This window comes from Schistocerca piceifrons, chromosome 9 (genome assembly GCF_021461385.2).
Source record: "Schistocerca piceifrons isolate TAMUIC-IGC-003096 chromosome 9, iqSchPice1.1, whole genome shotgun sequence".
In the NCBI taxonomy this organism is placed as follows: Eukaryota; Metazoa; Arthropoda; class Insecta; order Orthoptera; family Acrididae; genus Schistocerca; species Schistocerca piceifrons.
The window spans coordinates 3,234,275-3,246,599 of NC_060146.1; positions in this window are offsets into that span (position 1 = coordinate 3,234,275).

Genomic DNA, 12,325 nt, shown 5'->3' on the forward strand with positions numbered 1-12,325 from the left:
TTCACTTCAGGTTTACTGTATCCCTTGGTCCTTCTTATTGACGATGAAACACAGATATGGCATCGGAATTAAATAAAAAAGGAACAATGCCGACTTAAGTACAAGAAGACTGACACGTCTTACTGTCTTTGTTTTGAACCATTTCTGTGACACTAGTTATAGATTCCGATGCTTCACTTCAGGTTTGCTGTATCCCTCTGACCTTCCTATAGACGATGAAACAAAGAAATTGCATCCGAATTAAATACAAAGGCACAATGCCGACTTAAGTACAAGAAGACTGATTCTTCCTACTGTCTATGTTTTGACCAATCCTGTGACGCTAGTTATAGATTCCGATGTTTCACTTCAGGTTTACTGTATCCCTCTGAACTTTTTGTTGACGATGAATCACAGAAATTGCATCGGAATTAAATACAAAAGGCACAATGCCGACTTAACTACAAGAAGACAGACTTTTCTATTTAATTCTGATGCAATTTCTGTGTTTCATCGTCAATAAGAAGGTGCAAGGGTACAGTAAACCTGGAGTGAAGCACCGGAATCGATAACTAGTGTCACAGGAATGGTTCAAGGAGAGTCAGTCTTCTTGTACTTAAGTCGGCATTGTGCCTTTTCTATTTAATAGATTCCGATGCTTCACTTCAGGTTTACGGTACCCCTCTGACCTTCTTATTGTCGATGAAACACAGAAATTGCATCGGAATTAAATACAAAAGGCACAATGCCGACTTAAGTACAAGAAGACTGACTCTACTTACTGTCTATGTTTTGAACCATTCCATTGACACTAGTTATAGATTCCGATGCTTCACTCCAGGTTTACTGTATCCCTTGGACATTGGTATTGACGATGAAACACAGAAATTGCATCGGAATTAAATAGAAAAGGTACAATGCCGACTTAAGTACAAGAAGACTGACTCTTCTTACTGACTATGTTTTGAACCATTCCTGTGACACTAGTTATACATTCCGACACTTCACTTCATGTTTACTGTATACCTTGAAACTTCTAATTGAGGATGAGACACAGAAATTGCCTCGGAATTAAATACAAAAGGCACAATGCCAACCTAAGTACAAGAAGACTGACTCTTCTTACCGTCTATGTTTTGAACCATTCCTGTGACACTAGTTATACATTCCGATGCTTCACTTCAGGTTTACTGTATCCCTTGGACCTTCTTATTGACGATGAAACACAGAAATTGCATCGGAATTAAATACAAAAGGCACAATGCCGACTTAAGTACAAGAAGACTGACTCTTCCTACTGTCAATGTTTTGAACAATTCCTGTGACACTAGTTATAGATTCCGATGCTTCACTTCAGGTTTACTGTAGCCCTTGGACCTTCTTATAGACGATGAAACACAGAAATTGCATCGGAATTAAACACAAAATTCACAATTCCGACTTAACTACAAGAAGACTGACTCTTCTTACTGACTATGCTTTGAACCATTCTTGTGACACTAGTTATAGATTCCGATGCTTCACCCCAGGTTTACTGTATCCCTTGGACCTTCGAATTGCGAAGAAACACAGAAATTAAATCGGAATTAAATACAAAAGGTACAATGCCCACTTTAGGTCAAGAAGACTGACTCCTCTTACTGTCTATGTTTTGAAGCATTCCTGGGACTCTAGTTATAGATTCCGATGCTTCGCTTCAGGTTTACGGTACCCCTCTGACCTTCTTATTTACGATGAAACACAGAATTTGCATCGGAATTAAGTACAAAAGGCATAATGCCGACTTAAGTTATAGAAGACTGACGCTTCTTACTGCATATGTTTTGAACCATTCCTGTGACACTAGTTATAGATTCCGATGCTTCAATTCAGGTCTACTGTATCCCATCGACCTTCTTATTCACGATGAAACACAGAAATTGCATCGGAATTAAATACAATAGGCACAATGCCGACTTAAGTACAAGAAGACTGACTCTTCTTACTGTCAATGTTTAAAACCATTCCTGTGACACTAGTTATAGATTCTGATGCCTCACTCCAGGTTTACTGTATCCCTCTGACCTTCTTATTGATGATGAAACACAGAAATTGCAACGGAATTAAATACAAAAGGCACATTGCCGACTTAAGTACAAGAAGACTGACTCCTCGTACTGTCTATGTTTTGAACCCTTCCTGTGACACTAGTTATAGATTCCAATGCTTCACTTCAGGTTTACTGTATCCCTTGGGGCTTCTTATTGACGATGAAACATAGAAATTGCATCGGAATTAAATACAAAAGGCACAATACCGACTTAAGTACAAGAAGACTGACTCTTCTTACTGCCTATGTTTTGAACCATTCCTGTGACACTAGTTATAGATACCGATGCTACACTCCAGGTTTACTGTATCCCTTTTCCCTTGTTATTGACGATGAAAGACAGAAATTGCATTGGAATTAAGTAGAAAAGGCACAATGCCGACTTAAGTACAAAAAGACTGTCTCTATTTACTGACAATGTTTTGAACCATTCCTGTGACACTAGTTATACATTCCGATGCTCACTTCAGGTTTACAGTATCCCTCTGACCTTCTTATTGACGATGAAACACTGAAATTGCATCGGAATTAAATAGAAAATGCACAATGCCGACTTAAGTACAAGACGACTGACATTTCTGACTGTCAATGTTTTGAACCATTCCTGTGACACTAGTTATAGATTCCGATGCATCACTTCAGGCCTACTGTATCCCTGGGACCTTCTTATTGACGATGAAACGCAGAAATTGCATGGGAATTGAATACAAAAGGCACAATGCCGACTTAACTACAAGAAGACTGACTCTTCCTACTGTTTATGTTTTGAACCATTCCTGTGACTCTAGTTATAGAATCGGATGCTTCGCTTCAGGTTTACGGTACCCCTCTGACCTTCTAATTTACGATGAAACACAGAAATTGCATCGGAATTAAATACAAAAGGCACTATGCCGACTGAAGTACAAGAAGACTGACTCTTCTTACTGTCTATGATTTGAACCATTTCATTGACACTAGTAATAGATTCCGATACTCACTCCAGGTTTACTGTATCCCTTTACCCTTGTTATCGACGATGAAACACAGAAATTGCATTGGAATTAAGTAGAAAAGGCACAATGCCGACATAAGTACAAGATGACTGACTCTTCTTACTGACTATGTTTTGAACCATTCCTGTGACACAAATAATAGATTCCGATGATTCACTTCAGGTTAACTGTATCCCTTGGACCGTCTTATTGACGATGAAACACAGAAATTGCATCGGAATTAAATACAAAATGCAAAATGACGACTTAAGTACACGAAGACTGACTCTTCTTACTGTCTGTGTTTTGAACCATTGCTGTGACACTAGTTATAGATTTTGATGCCACACTCCAGGTTTACTGTATCCCTTGGACCTTGTTATTGACGATGAAACACAGAAATTGCATCAGAATTAAATAGAAAAGGGAAATTGCCGACTTAAGTACGAGAAGACTAACGCCTCTTACTGACTATGGTTTGAACCATTCCTGTGACACTAGTGATAGATTCCGATGCTTCACTTCAGGTTTACTGTATCCCTTGGACCTTCTTATTGACGATGAAACACAGACATGGCATCGGAATTAAATAGAAAAGGAACAATGACGACTTAAGTACAAGAAGACTGACACTTCTTACTGTCTTTGCTTTGAACAATTCCTGTGACACTAGTTATAGATTCCGATGCTTCACTTCAGGTTTGCTGTATCCCTCTGACCTTCCTATAGACGATGAAACAAAGAAATTGCATCCGAATTAATTACAAAAGGCACAATGCCGACTTAAGTACAAGATGACTGACTCTTCCTACTGTCTATGTTTTGACCATTCCTGTGACACTAGTTATAGGTTCCGATGCTTCACTTCAGGTTTACTGTATCCCTCTGAACTTTTTATTGACGATGAATCACAGAAATTGCATCGGAATTAAATACAAAAGGCACAATGCCGACTTAACTACAAGAAGACTGACTCTTCTTACTGACTATGTTTTGAACCATTCTTGTGACACTAATTATAGATTCCGATGCTTCACTCCAGGTTTACCTAATCCCTTGGACCTTCTTATTGACGAAGAAACACAGAAATTGCATCGGAATTAAATACAAAAGGCACAATGCCGACTTTAGTTCAAGAAGGCTGGCCCTTCTTACTGTCTATGTTTTGAACCATTCTTGTGACTCTAGTTATAGATTCCGATGCTTCACTTCAGGTTCACGGTACCCCTCTGACCTTCTTATTGTCGATGAAACACAGAAATTGCATCGGAATTAAATACAAAAGGCACAATGCCGACTTAAGTACGAGAAGACTAACGCCTCTTACTGACTATGGTTTGAACCATTCCTGTGACACTAGTGATAGATTCCGATGCTTCACTTCAGGTTTACTGTATCCCTTGGCCCTTCATATTGACGATGAAACACAGATATGGCATCGGAATTAAATAAAAAAGGAACAATGCCGACTTAAGTACAAGAAGACTGACACGTCTTACTGTCTTTGTCTTGAACCATTCCTGTGACACTAGTTATAGATTCCGATGCTTCACTTCAGGTTTGCTGTATCCCTCTGACCTTCCTATAGACGATGAAACAAAGAAATTGCATCCGAATTAAATACAAAAGGCACAATGCCGACTTAAGTACAAGTAGACTGATTCTTCCTACTGTCTATGTTTTGACCAATCCTGTGACGCTAGTTATAGATTCCGATGTTTCACTTCAGGTTTACTGGATCCCTCTGAACTTTTTGTTGACGATGAATCACAGAAATTGCATCGGAATTAAATACAAAAGGCACAATGCCGACTTAACTACAAGAAGACTGACTCTTCTTACTGACTATGTTTTGAGCCATTCTTGTGACACTAGTTATAGATTCCGATGCTTCACTCCAGTTTTACCTTATCCCTTGGACCTTCTTATTGACGAAGAAACACAGAAATTGCAACGGAATGAAATACAAAAGGCACAATGCCGACTTCAGTTCAAGAAGACTGACCCTTCTTACTGTCTATGTTTTGAACCATTCCTGTGACTCTAGTTATAGATTCCGATGCTTCACTTCAGGTTTACGGTACCCCTCTGACCTTCTTATTGTCGATGAAACACAGAAATTGCATCGGAATTAAATACAAAAGGCACAATGCCGACTTAAGTACAAGAAGACTGACTCTACTTACTGTCTATGTTTTGAACCATTCCATTGACACTAGTTATAGATTCCGATGCTTCACTCCTGGTTTACTGTATCCCTTGGACATTGTTATTGACGATGAAACACAGAAATTGCATCGGAATTAAATAGAAAAGGTACAATGCCGACTTAAGTACAAGAAGACTGACTCTTCTTACTGACTATGTTTTGAACCATTCCTGTGACACTAGTTATACATTCCGACGCTTCACTTCATGTTTACTGTATACCTTGAAACTTCTAATTGAGGATGAGACACAGAAATTACCTCGGAATTAAATACAAAAGGCACAATGCCGACCTAAGTACAAGAAGACTGACTCTTCTTACCGTCTATGTTTTGAACCATTCCTGTGACACTAGTTATAGTTTCCGATGCTTCAATTCAGGTCTACTGTATCCCATTGACCTTCTAATTCACAATGAAACACAGAAATTGCATCGGAATTAAATACAAAAGGCACAATGCCGACTTAAGTACAAGAAGACTGACTCTTCTTACTGTCTATGTTATGAACCATTCCTGTGACACTAGTTATACATTCCGATGCTTCACTTCAGGTTTACTGTATCCCTTGGACCTTCTTATTGACGATGAAACACAGAAATTGCATCGGAATTAAATACAAAAGGCACAATGCCGACTTAAGTACAAGAAGACTGACTCTTCCTACTGTCAATGTTTTGAACAATTCCTGTGACATTAGTTATAGAATCCGATGCTTCACTTCAGGTTTACTGTAGCCCTTGGACCTTCTTATAGACGATGAAACACAGAAATTGCATCGGAATTAAACACAAAATTCACAATTCCGACTTAACTACAAGAAGACTGACTCTTCTTACTGACTATGCTTTGAACCATTTTTGTGACACTAGTTATAGATTCCGATGCTTCACCCCAGGTTTACTGTATCCCTTGGACCTTCGAATTGCGAAGAAACACAGAAATTAAATCGGAATTAAATACAAAAGGTACAATGCCCACTTTAGGTCAAGAAGACTGACTCTTCTTACTGTCTAAGTTTTGAAGCATTCCTGTGACTCTAGTTATAGATTCCGATGCTTCGCTTCAGGTTTACGGTACCCCTCTGACCTTCTTATTTACGATGAAACACAGAAATTGCATCGGAATTAAGTACAAAAGGCATAATGCCGACTTAAGTTATAGAAGACTGACTCTTCTTACTGCATATGTTTTGAACCATTCCTGTGACACTAGTTATAGATTCCGATGCTTCAATTCAGGTCTACTGTATCCCATCGACCTTCTTATTCACGATGAAACACAGAAATTGCATCGGAATTAAATACAATAGGCACAATGCCGACTTAAGTACAAGAAGACTGACTCTTCTTACTGTCAATGTTTAAAACCATTCCTGTGACACTAGTTATAGATTCTGATGCCTCACTCCAGGTTTACTGTATCCCTCTGACCTTCTTATTGATGATGAAACACAGAAATTGCAACGGAATTAAATACAAAAGGCACATTGCCGACTTAAGTACAAGAAGACTGACTCTTCTTAATGACTATGCTTTGATCCATTCCTGTGACACTAGTTATAGATTCTGATGCTTCACTTCAGGTTTCTTGTACCCCTTGGACCTTCTTATTGACGATGAAACACATAAATTGCGTCGGAATTAAATAGAAAAGCACAATGACGACTTAAGTACAAGAAGACTGACTCCTCGTACTGTCTATGTTTTGAACCCTTCCTGTGACACTAGTTATAGATTCCAATGCTTCACTTCAGGTTTACTGTTACCCTTGGGGCTTCTTATTGACGATGAAACATAGAAATTGCATCGGAATTAAATACAAAAGGCACAATACCGACTTAAGTACAAGAAGACTGACTCTTCTTACTGCCTATGCTTTGAACCATTCCTGTGACACTAGTTATAGATTCCGATGCTACACTCCAGGTTTACTGTATCCCTTTTCCCTTGTTATTGACGATGAAAGACAGAAATTGCATTGGAATTAAGTAGAAAAGGCACAATGCCGACTTAAGTACAAAAAGACTGTCTCTATTTACTGACAATGTTTTGAACCATTCCTGTGACACTAGTTATACATTCCGATGCTCACTTCAGGTTTACAGTATCCCTCTGACCTTCTTATTGACGATGAAACACTGAAATTGCATCGGAATTAAATAGAAAATGCACAATGCCGACTTAAGTACAAGACGACTGACATTTCTGACTGTCAATGTTTTGAACCATTCCTGTGACACTAGTTATAGATTCCGATGCATCACTTCAGGCCTACTGTATCGCTGGGACCTTCTTATTGACGATGAAACGCAGAAATTGCATGGGAATTGAATACAAAAGGCACAATGCCGACTTAACTACAAGAAGACTGACTCTTCTTACTGTTTATGTTTTGAACCATTCCTGTGACTCTAGTTATAGATTCGGATGCTTCGCTTCAGGTTTACGGTACCCCTCTGACCTTCTAATTTACGATGAAACACAGAAATTGCATCGGAATTAAATACAAAAGGCACTATGCCGACTGAAGTACAAGAAGACTGACTCTTCTTACTGTCTATGATTTGAACCATTTCATTGACACTAGTAATAGATTCCGATACTCACTCCAGGTTTACTGTATCCCTTTACCCTTGTTATCGACGATGAGACACAGAAATTGCATTGGAATTAAGTAGAAAAGGCACAATGCCGACATAAGTACAAGATGACTGACTCTTCTTACTGACTATGTTTTGAACCATTCCTGTGACGCAAATAATAGATTCCGATGATTCACTTCAGGTTAACTGTATCCCTTGGACCGTCTTATTGACGATGAAACACAGAAATTGCATCGGAATTAAATACAAAAGGCAAAATGACGACTTAAGTACACGAAGACTGACTCTTCTTACTGTCTGTGTTTGAACCATTGCTGTGACACTAGTTATAGATTCCGATGCCACACTCCAGGTTTACTGTATCCCTTGGACCTTGTTATTGACGATGAAACACAGAAATTGCATCGGAATTAAATACAAAAGGCACAATGCCGACATAAGGACAAGAAGACTGACTCTTCTTACTAACTTTGTTTTGAACCATTCCTTTGACACTAGTTATAGTTTGTGATGCTTCACTTCAGGTTTACTGTATCCCTTGGACCTCCTTATTGACGATGAAGTACAGAAATTGCATCGGAATTAAATACAAAAGGCACAATGCCGACTTAAGTACAAGAAGACTGACTCTTCCTTCTGTCTATGTTTTGAACCATTTCTGTGACACTAGTTATAGATTCCGATGCTTCACTTCAGGTTTACTGTATCCCTCGGACCTTCTAATTGACGATAAAACACTAAAATTGCATCGGAATTAAATAGAAAATGTACAATGCCGACTTAAGTACAAGACGACTGACTTTTCTGACTGTCTATGATTTGAACCATTGCTGTGACACTAGTTATAGATTCCGATGCTTCACTTCAGGTCTACTGTATCCCTTGGACCTTCTTATTGACGATGAAACACAGAAATTGCATCGGAATTAAATACAAATGGCACAATGCCGACTTAAGTACAAGAAGTCTGACTCTTCCTACTGTCTATGTTTTGAACCATTCCTGTGACACTAGTTATAGATTCGGATGCTTCACTTCAGGTTTACTGTATCCCTAGGACCTTCTTATTGACGATGAAACACAGAAATTGCAAAGAAATAAAATACAAAATGCACAATGCCGACTAAAGTACAAGAAGACTGACTCTTCTTAGTGACTATGTTTTGAACCATTCCTGTGACACTAGTTATAGATTCTAATGCTTCACTTCAGGTTTACTGTACCCCTTGGACCTTCTTATTGACGATGAAACACATAAATTGCATCGGAATTAAATAGAAAAGGCACAATGCCGACTTAAGTACAAGAACACTGACTCCTCTTACTGTCTATGTTTGAACCATTCCTGTGACACTAGTTATAGATTCCGATGCTTCACTTCAGGTCTACTGTATCCCTTGGACCGTCTTATTGACGATGAAACACAGAAATTGCATCGGAATTAAATACAAATGGCACAATGCCGACTTAAGTACAAGAAGTCTGACTCTTCCTACTGTCTATGTTTTGAACCATTCCTGTATCACTAGTTATAGATTCTGATGCTACACTTGAGGTTTGCTGTATCCCTTGGAACTTCCTATTGACGATCAAACACAGATATTGCATCGGACTTAAATACAAAAGGCTTAATGGCGACTTAAGAACATGAAGACCGATTCATCCTACTGACTATGATTTGAACTATTCCTGTGTAACTAGTTATAAATTCCGATGCTTCACTTCTTATTGACGATGAAACACAGAAATTGCATCGGAATTAAATACAAAAGGCACATTGCCAACTTAAGTACAAGAAGACTGACTCTTCCTACTTTCAATGCTTTGACCCATTCCTGTGACACTAGTTATAGATTCCGATGCTTCACTTCAGGTTTACTGTATCCCTTGGACCTTCTTATTGACGATGAAACACAGAAATTGCATCGGAATTAAATACAAAAGGCACTATGCCGACTGAAGTACAAGAAGACTGACTCTTCTTACTGTCTATGATTTGAACCATTTCATTGACACTAGTAATAGATTCCGATACTCACTCCAGGTTTACTGTATCCCTCTACCCTTGTTATCGACGATGAAACACAGAAATTGCAAAGGAATTAAGTAGAAAAGGCACAATGCCGACATAAGTACAAGATGACTGACTCTTCTTACTGACTATGTTTTGAACCATTCCTGTGACACAAGTAATAGATTCCGATGATTCACTTCAGGTTAACTGTGTCCCTTGGACCGTCTTATTGACGATGAAACACAGAAATTGCATCGGAATTAAATACAAAAGGCAAAAGGACGACTTAAGTACACGAAGACTTACTCTTCTTACTGTCTATGTTTTGAACCATTGCTGTGACACTAGTTATAGATTCCGATGCTACACTCCAGGTTTACTGTATCCCTTGGACCTTGTTATTGACGATGAAACACAGAAATTGCTTCGGAATTAAATACAAAAGGCACAATGCCGACATAAGGGCAATAAGACTGACTCTTCTTACTAACTTTGTTTTGAACCATTCCTGTGACACTAGTTATAGTTTGTGATGCTTCACTTCAGGTTTACTGTATCCCTTGGACCTCCTTATTGACGATGAAGTACAGAAATTGCATCGGAATTAAATACAAAAGGCACAATGCCGACTTAAGTACAAGAAGACTGACTCTTCCTTCTGTCTATGTTTTGAACCATTTCTGTGACACTAGTTATAGATTCCGATGCTTCACTTCAGGTTTACTGTATCCCTTGGACCGCCTTATTGACGATGAAACACAGAAATTGCATCGGAATTAAATACAAAGGCATAATGCCGACTTAAGTACAAAAAGACTGACTCTTCTTACTGACTGTTTTGAACCATTCCTGTGACACTAGTTTTAGATTCCGATGCTCATTTCAGGTTTACAGTATCCTTCTGACCTTCTTATTGACGATGAAACACAAAAATTGTATCGGAATTAAATACAAAAGGCACAGCGCCGACTTAAGTACAAGAAGACTGACTCTTTTACTGACTATGTTTAGAACCATTCCTGTGACACTAGTTATAGATTCCGATGCTTCACTTCAGGATTACTGTATCCCTTGGACCTTCTTATTGACGATGAAACACAGAAATTGCATCGGAATTAAATACAAAAGGCACATTGCCAACTTAAGTACAAGAAGACTGACTCTTCCTACTTTCAATGTTTTGACCCATTCCTGTGACACAAGTAATAGATTCCGATGATTCACTTCAGGTTAACTGTGTCCCTTGGACCGTCTTATTGACGATGAAACACAGAAATTGCATCGGAATTAAATACAAAAGGCAAAAGGACGACTTAAGTACACGAAGACTTACTCTTCTTACTGTCTATGATTTGAACCATTGCTGTGACACTAGTTATAGATTCCGATGCTTCACTTCAGGTCTACTGTATCCCTTGGACCTTCTTATTGACGATGAAACACAGAAATTGCATCGGAATTAAATACAAATGGCACAATGCCGTCTTAAGTACAAGAAGTCTGACTCTTCCTACTGTCTATGTTTTGAACCATTCCCATGACACTAGTTATAGATTCGGATGCTTCGCTTCAGGTTTACTGTATCCCTCGCACCTTCTTATTGACGATGAAACATAGAAATTGCAACGAAATTAAATACAAAATGCACAATGCCGACTAAAGTACAAGAAGACTGACTCTTCTTAGTGACTGTGTTTTGAACCATTCCTGTGACACTAGTTATAGATTCTGATGCTTCACTTCAGGTTTACTGTACCCCTTGGACCTTCTTATTGACGATGAAACACATAAATTGCATCGGAATTAAATAGAAAAGGCACAATGCCGACTTAAGTACAAGAACACTGACTCCTCTTACTGTCTATGTTTTGAACCATTCCTGTGACACTAGTTATAGATTCCGATGCTTCACTTCAGGTCTACTGTATCCCTTGGACCGTCTTATTGACGATGAAACACAGAAATCGCATCGGAATTAAAGACAAATGGCACAATGCCGACTTAAGTACAAGAAGTCTGACTCTTCCTACTGTCTATGTTTTGAACCATTCCAGTAACACTAGTTATAGATTCTGATGCTACACTTGAGGTTTGCTGTATCGCTTGGAACTTCCTATTGACGATCAAACACAGATATTGCATCGGAATTAAATACAAAAGGCTTAATGGCGACTTAAGTACATGAAGACCGATTCATCCTACTGACTATGATTTGAACCATTCCTGTGACACTAGTTATAAATTCCGATGCTTCACTTCAGGTTTACTGTATCCCTTGGACCTTCTTATTGACGATGAAACACAGAAATTGCATCGGAATTAAATACAAAATGCAAAATGCCGACTTAAGTACACGTAGACTGACTCTTCTTACTGACTATGTTTTAAACCATTCCTGTGACACTATTTATAGATTCCGATGCTACACTCCAGGTTTACCGTATCCCTTGGATCTTC